Here is a 15865-nt window from a genome sequence, read left to right on the forward strand (position 1 = left end):
GAGCAGGGATGCAGTCATCTTCCAAGGAGCAGCTTAACCCACTGCACCACAATGACCACGCCACAATTCTGCATTCCGTTTAAGTTGGCAGTGGTGAGCGGGGTGGAACTTTCAAGAGTATACACAATGCTGTCAAAATCCCAAAGTGTGATGAGAAAATGTTAAGATTTACAGGAAAGCCTTATCTTGTGAACTTCCAGTCAAACCCAATAGTAATTAAGGAGGTAAATTTCTGCTTTCATTTCCTGCATTAATGGGCACTGCCTAACTTCCACCTAATGTTGATACAAAATCTAAACACATCAATAAACTTTAAAGATCCAATGGTGGCCGGCGCAGTGGCTCACTAGGCTAATCCTCTGCCTGCGGTGCCGGCACTCCGGGTTCTAGTCCCGGTTGGGGCGCCGGTTCTGTCCCAGTTGCTCCTCTTCCAGTCCAGTTCTCTGCTGTGGTCCAGGAAGGCAGTGGAGGATGGCCCAAGTGCTTGGTCCCTGCACCGGCATGGGAGACCAGGAGGAAGCACCTGGCTCCTGGCTTCTGATCGGCGCAGCGCAGCCATTTGGGCGGGTGAACCAACGGAAGGGAGGACCTTTCTCTCTGTCTCTCTCTCTTACTAACTCTGCCAAAAAAAAAAAAATCCAATGGAAAGCAGGAAGTATTGACCAAAAATTTTAAAACCACACACAAAAAACTCTTGGGGCTGACACTGTGGCACAGCAGGTTAAAGCCCCAGCATCCCATAAAGGCGCCAGTTCAAGTCTTGGCAGCTCCACTTCGGATCCCACTCTCTGCTGTGCCCTGAGAAAGCAGAAGATGGCCTAAGTCTTTAGGCCTCCACATCTGTACGGGAGACCTGTTAGAAGCTCCTGGCTCAGCTCTGATCGTTGCAGTCATCTGGGGAGAAAACCAGTGGATGGAAGACCTCTGTCTCTCTCTCTGGATCTACCTCTCTCTGTAACTTTGTCTTTCAAATAAATAAAATAAATCTTAAAAAAAAAAAAAAAAAACTCAAGGTCAGCTAGGAAGGAATAAGGACTTTTCCCAAACTTCTTGCTGAAGACACTAATTCTAATTACATCTCCATTTTAAATCAGCTACCTTTAAAAAAAAAAAAAAGATTTATTTATTTATGTGAAAGAGTTATATCGGGAAAGAGAGGCAGAGAAAGAAAGAGAAGTCTTCTATCCACTGGTTCACTCCCCCGCTGGCCACAACTGCTGGAGCTGAGCCGATCCAAAGCCAGGAGCTTTTTCTGGGTCTCCCACGTGGGTGCAGGGTCCCAAGCACTTGGGCCATCTTCCACTGCTTTCCCAGGCCATAGCGGAGAGCTGGATTGGAAGTGGAGCAGCCGGGACTTGAACAGGCGCCCATATTGGATGCTGGCACTGCAGGCCACAGCTTTACCTGCTATGCCACAGCACCGGCCCCAACCAGCTACCTTTTAAAAAATTTATTTCAGAGGCCCAGAGAGCAGCCGTCCACTCACTCCCCAGATGCCTGTAACAGTTGGGCTTGGGAATACGGTAGGCCAAACACTAAACCTAGAGCGCAATGCAGGTCTCCCAGATGGGTGGCAGGAACCCAATGACTTGAGTCACTATCATTGCCTCCCAGGGTGCACAGCAGTGGGAAGCTGGAGTCAGGTACCAGAGCAGAGTATCTGTCAGCCCAGGCCCTGGTACATGGGACACCGGCATCTGAACCAGCTAACTTCTGAACCAGATTCTATGTACATGAGTGTACAGGAAGGAGGAAATGATGAAAATATTGATATGCTGGGACACCTGAAGAGGGTCAATGTGGAAAGTGACTAGCTTATTTTCCATTTTCGTCACATGAAAGCTATGGAAGAAAAATAATACAGCCAAATCACTTTTTTTTTTTTAAATTCTGTACCTTCATATTCAAAATAACTGCAGAGAAAATTTCAGTTACCTGTTCCGACAAGCAGTCCTGGAAGCATGTCATTACACAAAGTCATAACCCAGTCTTAGTAAGAGAGCAAGGAAATGCTTGTTGCTGAGCTTCGGCTCTGGAAATCCCTCAATTAACCACCGCGGCATTGGTGGGGCAGGAGACACCGAGATGAATTTAAATCCTCAGGCACGTGTTATTTAAGAAGAATGCTGTTTGAATTCAAACCCCCTTCCAGAAACCTCTTACTTAAGGAATACAGACTTCATGCATTCCATAAGCACAACTTGAGGAACACAGTGATCCACAGCCCCTCTTCCTCCTCATCTCCCATTCCCATTCTTATTTTCTACTAAGATCTATTTGCAATTACCTTTATACACAAATGATTAACTCTATACCAAGTAACGAGGTCAACAAATAGTATTGGGGGGGGGGGGATATTGCTCTTAAACAGCCACAAAGTTCTTTATAAAATTCACTCTCAAACGGATCGATCAGGCATGTGGTAGAGCTGGTAAGATTCCGCTCAGACCCCAACACCACCCCCTTCTCTGCTTCCTATTTCAGCTTCCTGCCAGTGAGCACCGTGGGAGGCAACAGATGGCGGCTCAGATCCCTGGGCCCATGCCACCCGTGTGGCTCCTGCCTTTGGCTTGGTCCAGTCCCATCTGTTATGGGCATCTGGGGAGTCCACCGGGGGCTGCAAGATTTCTGTTTCTGTCTCCCTCTCTTTGAAATAAAAATCAAAGTACATTTTTTTAACATTAAAAAGATTTTTAAAAGACTGAATCTCCCTTCTCCTGGTTATTCCTTAACAAACATAAGCCGATATTCACCAAAAAGTAAAGCAAGCTGAATTATCAACACTTCTCCTAGTTCTCTCTTTTTCTTTTTTCCCCAGCAAATGCGAGCACGAACCATCCAACTTTAAGAGGAGAGGCACTAAACTAAGCACCCCAGCCACTCTGCCCAAAAACACTCGTACCCTGATTTAGGTGTCTCCAGACCCCGCGCGACCGAACCTTGCCAACAACATTTCTTCAGAACGAAGTGCAAGAACTTGACCACCAGCACGTCCACACCGCAGACCGCCGTATCAGACAACTCTGGGTTCAAACCCGCCGCGACCCCCGGCGCCGGCAGAAGGCTCAACTTCCCTCTGCGCCCCTGCGAGTCCTCGCCGCCCTTCGGCGGGCCAAGGCCCCCGTCCGGGCCTCCTGTGACGTCACGGCCCCCGCTCGGCGGCCCATGACGTCACAGACCCGCGGACCCACAGCGCTCGGACTCCACCGCCCACTGGGGCCCAACCGCAGTCGGCTCGCGCCAGGTCAGAGGCCACGGCAGGGCGGGCGAGGGGCGAGCGCCAGCTCACCTGCGCGGGTCCGGCGAAGGCCGGCGCGACGCGACCCCCACCCGCCGCCCGACCTCCGCACCGGCCGCGCTCCCAGAGGCGGGAGCGCCGCTGCGGTGCCCGGCCACGGCCTATCCGCGACCTCCTCCGGAGGAAGCCCGGGCCCGGACCCCGTTCCCGCCCGCCTCCGCGGCCCGCTGAGGCGCCCCGCGTCGGCCAGTGCGCGGGCGGAGGGCCGCCGGCCCCCGGCCCCACGACCCGCGCCCCCGCCCCCACCGCCCCGCGCCCCGGGAGCGCAGGCGGCCGGCGGGAGGGGGCGGGGAGCGGCCACGGTGGCCACCGCCGGCCCCCGACCGCGCTGCCCTTGGCGCCACGCCCCAGCGCGGCCCCGACCCACCTGCGCTCCTGCCCAGGCCGGGGAATGGCCCGGGGCTGCGGCAGCCCGACGCGGCGGCGACCGGAGGCCTGGCTCGCTCCCCTCCGCTGAGGCGGACAGAGCGCCCAGCGCGGCGCGGCGGATCCCAACGCTCGCCCCGAAACCCATTTGTTTGGCTAAAACGCCGTGACGTCACGCGCCGGCCCAATCGACGGTTGGCCGGGGGCGGGGCCGCGGAGCCAGCGCGACATGGCGCCCCCTGCCGGAGGCCGGGAGCGGGAAGCGGGGAGAAGAGGAAGAGGACAGGGAGCAGTGCCCCCTGGTGGCGAGAGGGGGAGCCTGCGCGGGACCGGACGCACGGCACGAGCCCCAGGTCGGCCGAGCCAGGCGGTAAAGCCAGGCTTCTGTCAGCACAGGTGACAAGTTTACGAGTGCTCGTGGGTGGACCGGAAGCTGTAAATGGAATTAGCCGCCATTAGCTCTGCTGGTAGCTGGGAAGGCCGGGCTTAGTGCTCCGGGTCTTAAAAGGCTTGCGTGTTCCAGGCCGGTCCATCAGCCTGCAGGTACAGGGTGCGCCTGACAGCCTGTTCAGGTGTGTGGGAGAGGAGCGACGAATCAAGAACACGTTTTTCATACTTTACATTCAAGTCAGAGGACCAAAGAGGAATTATCGTATCGGTGACCTTAAAAGTGATCAGTTTTCGTTGTAAAATAATTTTAAGCACATTGCACCATAAATAACCTCTGTTAAAAACTGGGGAGGGATGCCGTACTGCACTTCGTGGCAGCGAACTATGTTTTTTAATATATGATCAATATGTTCCAATGACTCAGTTAAAAACGTAAATGCGTCCTTTCAGAGTAATTTCAAATATTGTCCTCCTGAAAACCTCTCTTTTAAAAAAAAAAAATTATCTATTTGAAAGAGTTACAGAGAGAGGTAGAGACAGAGAGAAAGGTCTTCTGTCTGCTGGTTCACTCCCCAAATGGCCGCAACAACAGGAGCTGCACGGATCCGAAGCCAGGAGCCAGGAGCTTCTTCCAGTTCTCCCACGTGGGTGCAGGGGCCCAAGGACTTAGGCCATCTTCCACTGCTTTCCCAGGTGACAGCAGAGAGCTGGGTCGAAGAGGAGCAGCTGGGACCAGAACCAGCGTCCATATGGGATGCCAGTGCTTCAGGCCAGGGCGTTAACCCACTGCGCCACAGCGGCGCCCCCCTGAAAACCTCTTGATTCCTCTAGCTTTTTCCTCTTCCCTTATGGCTCTTGTTTTCCCCCATACACATATTCCATGTGTGTGCTTAATACCCCTGCCAGGCTCTAAACTGCTGGGGAACAAGGGTCTTGCATTGAGTATTGCTTAAAGGTGCAATAAAGAATTCTAACCATGTTAGCTCCTTGCACTTTTCTCATGGTGCTAGATAAGTACGGTCTCTATATGATAATGGCATTCACTGTAGTTTGTTGATATGACATTTATTGCATTCATGATACATGATCCAGACATTGTATGTGGTTTCATTTAATCATTAGTCACCTCTAGGAGGTGAGTTATGCTGTTTTTACAGATGAGAAAACTACATAGTGTTTCCATAGATTCATTTTTCATGAACTTTTTAAAGACCCTTTATATGTATGGATTTCACATTTTTTTTTTTTGCACAAAAATAAACCTTTTTTTTTTTATTTGACAGGTAGAGTGAGAGAGAGAGAAAGGTCTTCCTTCCATTGGTTCACTCCCCAAATGGCCTCTACGGCCAGCGCTGCGCCAATCCAAAACCAAGAGCCAGGTGCCTCTTCCTGGTCTCCCATGCGGATGCAAGAGCCCAAGCACTTGGGCCATCCTCCACTGCCCTCCCAGGCCACATCAGAGAGCTGGACTGGAAGAGGAGCAACTGGGACTAGAACCCGGCACCCATATGGGATGCCGGCGCTGCAGGCAGAGAATTAACCAAGTGAGCCATGGCGCCGGCCCACAAAAATAAACTTTTAATTCTATTTTTCCACAAATTTTGAAGTCCTCTTGTATGACCCACAGATATAATGATATAAATATCATTCACAATCAATAGAACAACTAAAGAGAAAGAGAAGGGGGACCGGCGCTGTGGTGTAGCAGGTAAAGCTACAGTGCCGGCATTCCATATGGGTGCCGGCATTCCATATGGGTGCCAGTTTGAGACCCAGCTGCTCCACTTCTGATGCAGCTCCCTGTTAATGGCCTAGGAAAGCAGTAGAAGATGGCCCACATCCTTGGGCCCCTGCACCCATGTGGGAGACCCAGAAGAAGCTCCTGGCTCCTGCCTTCAGATCAGTGCAGCTCCTGCTGTTGCGGCCACCTGGGAAGTGAACCAGTGGATGGAAAACCACTCTTTCTCTCTCTCTCTCTCTGGCTCTTTCTCTCTCTGACTCTCCTTCTCTCTCTGTGTAACTCTGACATTCAAGTAAATAAATAAATCCTTTTTAAAGAGAGAGAGAGAGAAACAGAAGGACCAACGCAGCAAACTTTCAGCAGACAGAAGTCTGTCTCATAATTGAGATGTAGATTATGAGGGACATAAAGTTCAGTAAGTATTAAAATCAGCAGAATACCAGAACATCACAGTGCTTCTCCTTCTTTGGGGATCTTGTGCCCCTGTGAACATCTGATAAAAGCTAAATCCAAAAGTCACTCTCCTTAAAAATAGAAAGCACCAGATAATATAGAAACATACTTTTGAGAACAATTTTAATTCCTTAGAAAGTCCCATTGGTCCACTTGCTTTTTGGTGACCTGCACTCTCATAAAGGAGGGTAGAGGACTCATACGAGAATGGTGACAGCCTCCCCCAGTGAATGTCACCCCTCAGCCCAAGCCAGGCTCCAGGTCCTCCTGTCCCCATGAGACTGTCTGCAGAATGCCCAGTTGTCAGTGCCCTTTGACCTCGCAGCAAATTGAGAAGAGGGCTTCTGTCCAGTCCCAGTGGAGGACAGCAATTCCATTTGTACCTCACTTCTTGCATATCAAGGAGGTGACTCCCACCCCTGCTATGCAGTTCTAAGTAAGGCCTAGACCTGAATCTTCACATTCTTCACATCAAAATTAATACTTGGGCAGATTCCGCTCCAGTCCACAAAGAGCTCCAAAACCTTCCTTAATGTCTGAGTTTTTAACTAGAATTCTAGGCGTCAGCAGCAATCTGCGGGCCTGTTTCCACAGAGCTCAGCGCAGCACGGGAGAAAGCAATGAAGGCATTTCCTTAGCTTCTCCAACAAGTCGGCAATCTGTATTCTACCTTGGGCCTCTGCACCTGCTCATCTCCCCGCCTGGAGGGTTCCTCCCCCTCACTCCACCTGCTTAGCCCCCAGGACTACCTGAGGTGTTGGCTGGAGGTCTCCTTAGAGCAGGAAGGTGCCAGAATTTATATTTAGGAGTGACCTTGGAGGGGGAGATACACTGGGACATTCAAAACACATTTGCTTAGCAAGCAGAGATTTCTGTTTTTGTTTTGAGAGGCAGAAAGAGAGAAAGACCCAGAAACACAGCTCCCATCTGCTGGCTCACTCCCCACATGCCCTCAAAGGCCAACTGGGACCAGGTCAAACCGAGCTGAAGCTGAGTCCTAGGAACTCAGTCTGTCTCCCACCATTACTGCTGTCTCCTAGTGTCTGTATTAGCGGGAGGCTGGCCTAAGGATGCAGAGCTCAGTGTGGAACCCAAGTACTCCAATAGGAAGGCAGGCATCTTAACCAGAAGCATAACTTCCGGACCAAATGCCCACTCTGCAATTAGTTTTGATTTTGGTTTTACTTTTTGGGGAGGTGGCTAGAGCCTCTTCAAAGTCAGGATTTCCCCAGCCATTCTATGTAGTCTCCCCAAAATGATCTTTCTCAAAACTGTTTCTAATTATACTACTTTTTATTTATTATACCCACCTGTAGACTGACAGCTTTGAAAGGATGGGGACTGAATTTGATCCATTGCTGTAACCCAATGCCAAATCAGTGCCTGATGCAAGAAGGTACTCAGTAAATAATGGTTGAATGATTTATTTTTAAAAGCTTGAAAGGTATTTCTGCAAGGGCAATAGTGATCTATATGAAGAATCACATAAAACCTTCAGTTATGAGAAATGGCAGAAGCAGCCCTAGACCTTGTAGTCTACAGCCACTCACACAGGAACATCATGTCCAAAGCTGGAGGCTGAGGCTTCTCAAAAGACCAGGCAGGAGGCCTAAGAACTGTGTAGAGGAGATGAGAAGCCAAAATGGTAATGCTGCCTTAAGAAATAAACAGGGACAGGTGTTTGGTGCAGCAATCAAGATTCCACTTGGGATGCCTACATCTGAGAGTGCCTGGGTTCCAGTCCCGGCTCTGCTGTCTATTCTGGCCTCCAGCTAATGCACACCCTGAGAGACAGTAGGTGATCGCTCAAGTGTATGGATTCCTGTTACCCTTACTGGAGACCTGGACTGAGTTCCTGGCTCCTGGCTTTGACTTGTCCTCACCCCTTGCTGTTGTGGCTATTTGGGAAGTAAACCCATGGATGGAAGATCAATTGATCTCTCTCTCCCTCTCTCTCTCTCTCTCCCTCTCTCTCTCTCCCTCCCTCTCTCTCTCTCTCTCTCTCCCTCCCTCTCCCTCCCCCCTTGCAAATAAAAAATGAAAATAAAAATTTTAAAAGAAATGGAAAAAAAATCACAAAAAGAGAATGCAGATTTGCATAAACCCTAGTTATAGCACAGAAAGAATCTAACTCAGTTGCATTCCGAGGACAAAAATACAACAGGCGAAAGGAAAGTAGGTCAAGACATGAACACATCCCATCCCTAAGCTCTCTGATCTTTCATCTTGCTATTAGAATAAAATTGGAACCCTTAACTATGATGGAACTAGGCAAAGAGTTAGATAGGAATAAATCAGCTGGAAAATTCTCCACAGTTGCTGTCTCCAGTCCTGCACCTTAACTCCACCCCCTCACATTCCAATCCAGTATGCCCACTCTCCCAGATGCATCTGAATCCCCCACCCGATGAAGGTGAAGGCACCATGATGAGCTTGTGTACAGAGCTCCAAGTGTAGATGCCATAAAATTTTCCCAGAGGATCTCATATGCTCTAACCCCACCCAGGGACCAGCACTGTGGCACAGTAGGCTAATCCTCCGCCTGCGGCACCGGCATCCCATATGGGCACTGGTTCTAGTCCCGGCTGCTCCTCTTCCAATCCAGCTCTCTACTATGGCCTGGGAAAGCAGTAGAAGATGGCCCAAGTGCTTGGGCCCCTGCACCCACGTGGGAGACCTGGAAGAAGCTCCTGGCTTCAGATCAGCACAGCTCCGGCCGTTGCGGCCATTTGGGGAGTGAACCAGCGGATGGAAGACCTGTCTTTGTCTCTCCCTCTCACTGACTTTAACTCTACCTCTCAAATAAATAAATAAAATCTTAAAAAAAAAAAGAAACCCGCCCAAATTCCACCCTGTTTGCATATTCAACTAGGGCACTACCGCCTTCCCCATAAAGGGGACCAGTGGACATGGGAGCATTCCTTTTGCCTTCTCACACACTCTCTCCTGTAGGCAGGTTTTTTTCTCTGGCTCTCGTAGGGACCCTCTCTCTTTGTGGGTTTGTCTGCACTCACGCAGAATGTATACTCATTGTCTCACTTTAAATAAATCCTGCTCTAATTATTGCCCTTTATGCATGCCTCTGCTTTGAATTCTTAGCTCATGTGGGGACAAGAGCCTGGAGTAAAAACTAGGAAGCACATCCCTACAACACCATCACATTCAGCCATGTCCCCTTTCTCAACTTATCTCCATTCTTCTCTCAGCTGGCCAGAACCTTCCAATGCAGCATTTCAGCCCTGTCGTTTTCCTTCATACTCAAAATACTCCTGCCTGGCACATAAAAAGCATCCAACAAATATCTGTTGAGTTCATGAAAATGTTCATACTTTTCCTCACCAAATGATTTCATCTGGGACACAAATGTTAATCTCCAATGGATGAGTAATAAAATGAGAGCATGAAGTTTTGTACATTAGAAAGAGGACCTGAATAAAGGCAGACTAGAAAGCATTGCTGCAAGAATATGACAAAAAGTAGGGACATCTGAGCCCTACAGAACTTGGCCAACCAGCTGTTCACCATTTTGTGCTTCCATACAAATTACCCTTAATTAAATTTTCAAAATCACCAACTGGTCACAAGGGAATATACATTAGCCACTTGGCATTTAGATGGGGACTAGCATTTATTGCGTAAAGCCAAGTAAGTCATTTTTCACATTTTTAATAAGACCCTTGTCTGTTAGTTGAAAAATGGCAAGAAAGAAAAGTGGTGGGGAGGGTGAAAGTCACTGCCCACTGGCTGTCTATCAAACAACAATTTCCCCTTCTGGTCTTTGTTAACAGAATCCTGATCTTGGCCACCTCTTCTATGCCTTAGGGGAATGAGTGCAGAATCATGAGGTAAATAATGATTGACCTAAGCCAATGGTTCTCAATGACATGATTGATTTTGCCTTCCAGGGACTATCCAGTGCTAACGCTTTCCAGTTGTCATTTCTTGAGCGAAACATTATTATATCTAGTAGGGAAAGGCCTGGGATGCAGCCCAGTATCCCACAAGGCATAGTACCGTGCTGCAGAACAAAGGGTTATCCCTCCCCAAGTGTCTGTGGTGCCAAAATTGAGAACCCTGCTCTAAGCTAATCAGTGTACTACAAACTCCTTGTCACTGATTGGTTCAGGCATGGGTGTGTGATGCACTTCTATCCAAAAAAATGCAATGGGAATTCTGCTGAGATACTTCTGGAAAAGGCTTTTCTAATCCTTGACAAGAAGACATTTAGCAGCCAGAGTTGTGGCACAGCAGATTAAGCCACTACTTGAGATGGTGGCATCCCATATCAGAGTACCAGTCAGAAACCTGGCTGCTCTGTGTTCAATCCAGTTTCCTACTAACGCACCTGGGAAGGCAGCAGAAATTGGTCCAACTCCTTGGGATCCTGCCACCCATATGGGAGACCAGAATGGAGTTCCTGGTTCCTTTTGGCCTGGCCCAAAGCTGATTGTTGTAGCCATTTGAGGAGTGAGCCAGTGATCTCTCTGTTTCTCCTTCTCTCTCTCACTCTGCCTTTCAAATAAATAAATCTTCAGAGAGAGAGATAGAGAAAGACATATATTTTTTCGAAATGCATCACTTTCTTAAATAAAATCACATTTACCAACAATGAAAAAAGAAGAGAAACAGCTCCTTCTCACTATGTCTGCAGTGTGGCTTTCTGGAATCTTGGGAGCATGAGAATAGTTAGCTGAAACAACACAAAAGGATATCAAAGCAGAAGGATGGAGATTGCTTGCATTCTTGAGGACCTCAATGAACCTCTGATTTAACAAATCTTGAACACTTCTTTTTATATGAGATAATAAATTCCACTACTATTTAGATCATTTACAGGGCTTTAAAATTTTTTGTAGCCGAAAACATCTTAGCTAATATACATTTTTTATTTTGTTTGATATACTGAGTAAAAAAATGTGGCATGCAAAACACTAACATTCCTTTGGGAGCAAGTGCTACAATTTTCTAGAGATAAATAAATTTTGCTTTGCTATGCTTCCAAAGTAATCTTTAAATTAATGATATAGAAGTTGATCAAATGATCAAAAAAAACCTACCCATTGATGCATAAAATAGTGTTCTCTAAATAAGTGGGTAGAGGAGCTCATGTGACATTTTGGAATCTTGAAGAAAATGACATTTTCCAATAATTGAAATTTAATTTGGGGGAGCTTTAGCATAAGCACAAAACTAGCTAGCCTGCTCCTATCTTCTTATGCCTTTGCATACCTAATTCACAGGCACCTGCTACAGCAAAGGAGGAGCTGCCTGGCTAAAATAACCAAGTTACATCAGCTTGCTAAAATGGTCCAGTGGATAGATTTTGCTCAGAACTGAGTTCTTTTAAAAAGCCAGCAACACAGTCTGCAGTTTTAGGGCTTGCTGACATTTTCTTACCAGGCACACTAAGCGTCTAATGCCAAGTCTTGTTCTGAAATACCAGATACTTTTCAAGACGTACAGAATTCAAATATTGGCATTTGATCGCAAAAAAAATAAAATTGCTTTGTCAACTGGTATTAGTCCAGAATTCTGGTTACCTTTAGGTATTTTCCTTGGCAAAGTTTATGGTGAGTTGATTTCTTCTGACTGCACCAGGGTGCAGACTGTGGGTTACACGCCACTTTCTTACCATTTGCTGTCATGCTAACAGAGACTCCCACTGATCTCTCACTACACCTCACTCTGCATCTGCTGAGGCCTCCTAGAACTGCTGAGCTGTATTTTTTTTTCTTTTAAAAAATGTATTGAAAGATAGAATGACAGGGAGAGAAAGGGAGACAACAGATTGCTCAACCACTGGTTCACTCCCTAAATGCCTGCAACAGAAAGGGCTGGAGCAGTCCAAAGCCGAGAGTCCAGAACTCTACCCAGGTCTCTCATGTGGGTGACAGGGACCTAAGTACTTGGTCCGTCATCCATCCACTGCCTTCCCAGGTACGTTAGCAAAGGGCTGGATCAGAATCAGAGGGGCAGGGACTCAAACTGGCAGTCCAGTATGGGCTGCAGGCATCCTAAACTATATGCATTCTTGTGTGCCTCCAGCAAGGCACAATCGGAATAGTAACCACACATGTGCAGTGTTGAAGTAAATTGCGCCTATGTTGTCTTTTCTCTGGATGCCCCTCCCCACAACAAAGCTGATTTGTGTCTTCAAAGGAGTATCATGATGACTACCATGCGTTGAATGTCCCCCCAAATTCCATGTGTTGGAAACATAATGCCCAAACTCTTATGTGGACTGTGTTTGGAGGTGAGGCCTTTGTGAAGTGACTGGGATTAGACAAAGTCATTAGCATGGGGTCTTCAGGATGCAACTAATGGCTTTATAAGAAGACAAGAGGGGCGGGCATTGTGGCGTAGTGGGTAAAGCTACCTCATCTGACACTGGCATCACATTTGGGTGCTGGTTTGAGTCCCAACTGCTCCACTTCCAATCCAGCTCCTTGCTCATGGCCTGGGAAAAGCAGCAGCAGAAGTGTGGCCATCTGGAGAGTGAACCAGTGGATGGAAGATCTCTCTGTCCCTTTCTCTCTAATTCTGATTTCCAAATAAATAAATAAGCCTTTTAAAAAAACAAGAGAGAGACTTCTTTAAAACAACAGCAATAAAAAAGACAAGAGGGGGGCCTGCACTGTCACACAGCAGGTTAAGTTCCACCTACAATGCCAGTATCCCATATGAGTGCTGATTCAAAGCTCAAGTCATTGTAGGCATTTGAAGAGTGAACCAGTGGATAGAAGATTTCTCTCTCTCTCTCTCTCTCTCTCTCTCTCTCTCTCTCTCCTACTCTCCCTCTTCCTCCCCCTCTCCCTCTCCTTCTCTAGCTCTGTAACTCTGACTTTCAAAGAAATAAAAATAAATATTAAAAAAAAAATAGAGGGGCCAGCATACCGGTTTAAGTCCCAGCTATTCTGCTTCTGATCCACTTCCCTGCTAATGGCCTGGGAAAAGCAGCAGAAGATGCCTCAAGTGCTTGGACCCCTGCCACCCACATGGAAGACCAGGAAGAAACTCTTGGTTTCTAGCTTTGGCCTGGCCCAGCCCTGGCTAGTACAGCCATCTAGGGTGTGAACCAGCAGATGGAAACTCTGTGTGTGTGTGTGTGTGTGTCTCTAACTCTGACTTTCAAATAAATAAATCATAAAAAAAAAAAATACAAGAGGAGCCTCACATATCAGAGTGCTGGTTCAAGTCTTGGCTACTCTGGTCCTAATCCAGCTTCCTGCTAAAGCACCTTGGAAGACAACGGAGAATGACCTAAGTGCCTGGGCCCCTGCCTGCGATGTGGGAGTCCATGAGGGAACCCAGCCCTGGCCATTTCAGCCATTTGGGGAATAAACCAACAGATGAAATTTTTCTCTCTCTCTTTCTGTCTCTCTCTCTTATCCTCTCTCTCACTCTGCCTTTCAAGCAAGTAAATCTTTGAAGGAAAGAAGATGGTGATGTGATGTCGACAACAACAATAAGAGACCCAATCCTGTTTGTCATCACAGTGTGATGACCTCCAGGATGACCTCTCCAGATGCCAGCATCATATGCTTTGACTTCCCAGCCTCCAGAAACTATGAGTTAAAGAAAATTGCACTCTTCACAAATTACCCGGTCTCGAGTACTTGGTTATAGCAACAAAACATATGATAGACAATGATGTAATACCATCACTGAGGGTGTAAGTGTGTGATTACTCCACTGGTTCAGAGCTGCTCGGATCTTCTTGGAGTGGTCGTGTTCACATGCACGTTGTATGTTCCTCCTAATCCATTGCTCCTGTGGCTCCTGCCATCTGTGACTCTTATGCCGGCTGTATTTCTCCTGCTTTCTCTGGTTTCCTTCTCTCTTCTGCCTCCATCCCTTCCATATCTCCCAAAATGTTTTGCTTTCTTGTCAATAGGCTTGACTTTCACAAACAAGATTTCTAAGGACACTACTCCCATCCCTGATTACCGAATGTAGGTTTGAATCCTTTCTCTTTCTTAACACTTTTCTCTCTTCCCTGCTACTCAGAGGCTACTTATGTATGGTTACATGTATTTTCTTTTTAATTTTTTTTATTTTAAAGGCAGAGACACAGAATGAGACAAACAGAAATACTCTGGCCCTCGGCCCCAAGTGTCCCCAACAGCCAGGGCTGGGCAAGGCCAAAGCCAGGACCTGGGAACCCATCTAGGACTTCCACATGGGTGGCAAAGACCCAACCACTTGAGCCATTATCTGCTACCTCCCAGGGTATGCATTAGCAGGAAGCTAGAAGTGGAACAGAGCCAGGACTTGAACCCAGGCACTCTGACAAAGGATGTGTCATCCCAAGCAGTGGCATAACTGCTGTGCCAAACACCCACTCCCACATACGTTTTCTATTTTACATTTTCAGTACTGCAAGGCTCTAGAGGGCCATCCTCTGAATAAAACTAACATGTGATTAAAATATATGCTTGCTAGTCCCATTTTTAAAATTAAATTCTTCTCAAAAATGCCCTAAATGTGTTTCCATATCCATGCTATTCTGTATGCTGACATACCCGAATCTTTACTTCCTGCTTTGAAGAGAATATTGTGCTCCAATGATGAAAGCCCTGTTGGAACATCACGGAAATGTTTCTTGGCTCCAAAATTGCTGGCTCCATCCTTCCTCCAAGAGGGTACACAAAGTATAAAAAGGGTAAAATTAATATCCATCACTTCAAGGTCAGTGCTGTGACACAGTGGGTAAAGCCACCGCTTGTAGTGCCAGCATCCCATATGGGCACCAGTTCGAGTCCCGGCTGCTCCTCTTCCAATCCAGCTCTCTGCTATGGCCTGGGAATGCAGTGGAAGATGACCCAAGTCCTTGGGCCCCTGCACCCATGTGGGAAGACCTAAAGGAAGCTCCTGGCTCCTGACTTCAGATTGGTGCAGCTCCAGCAGTTGCAGCCAATTGGGGAATGAACCAGTGGAATGGAAGACCTCTCTCTCTCTCTCTCTCTCTCTCTCTCTGCCTCTCTCTGTCTCTCTCTGTCTCTCTCTCTCTGCCTCTCCTTCTCTCTCTGTAACTCTGACTTTTAAATAAATAAATAAATATTTTAAAGAAATATCCATCACCTCTTCCTCTTCAGTCTTTGATCTTCACTTAGGTGGCTATCAGTCCACCCACAGAGGAGGCGAGTACCTTGATTCAACCAACACATCCTCATTTACCTGTTGGAACATCACTGCCTTGCAACATCTTCCCTGACTCCCTAAAGAAGTGGTCATTCTCAAGATCTATGATCTTACAGTAGTTTGTTTCTGTTTCTGATATTTCATATAAAACATTATAATTAATCTATTCATATACAGAAATAGCCCCTCTCCTTGTGTGAGCTCTTACAAGGCATACATTATTGATTTGTTGAATCAGTGGGTGCTTGTAAGAGTGGAAACAAATTCACTTGCTACACCAAACTATTCAGAGGTAAAAGAACATTTTCATTCAGTGCAATCATTTTTAAATTGTTACATTTTTCCATTTTACACAAATGGAACAAAATTAAAGAGCATGATCCTCTGGGGCAGCTATTAGGTACAGCTGTTAAGTTGCTGCTCGGGACGCCTACGCCCCATAGCAGAGCGCCAGGATCAAGTGTCTCCTCCTCCAC

The 15865-nt window shown here is 47.3% G+C and overlaps 1 protein-coding gene across 1 annotated transcript in view; it reads right to left on the reverse strand.

Moving 5' to 3' along the window:
- Positions 1 to 3033, reverse strand: part of FBXO34 (F-box protein 34) — an 86013-nt gene extending 82980 nt beyond the window's left edge. The window contains 1 exon segment of the mRNA XM_062205075.1: positions 2903 to 3033. The gene's annotated coding sequence lies outside the window, so the exon portion shown is untranslated.
- Positions 3034 to 15865: the final 12832 nt, after the last annotated feature.

This window comes from Lepus europaeus, chromosome 11 (genome assembly GCF_033115175.1).
Source record: "Lepus europaeus isolate LE1 chromosome 11, mLepTim1.pri, whole genome shotgun sequence".
Classification (NCBI taxonomy): Eukaryota; Metazoa; Chordata; class Mammalia; order Lagomorpha; family Leporidae; genus Lepus; species Lepus europaeus.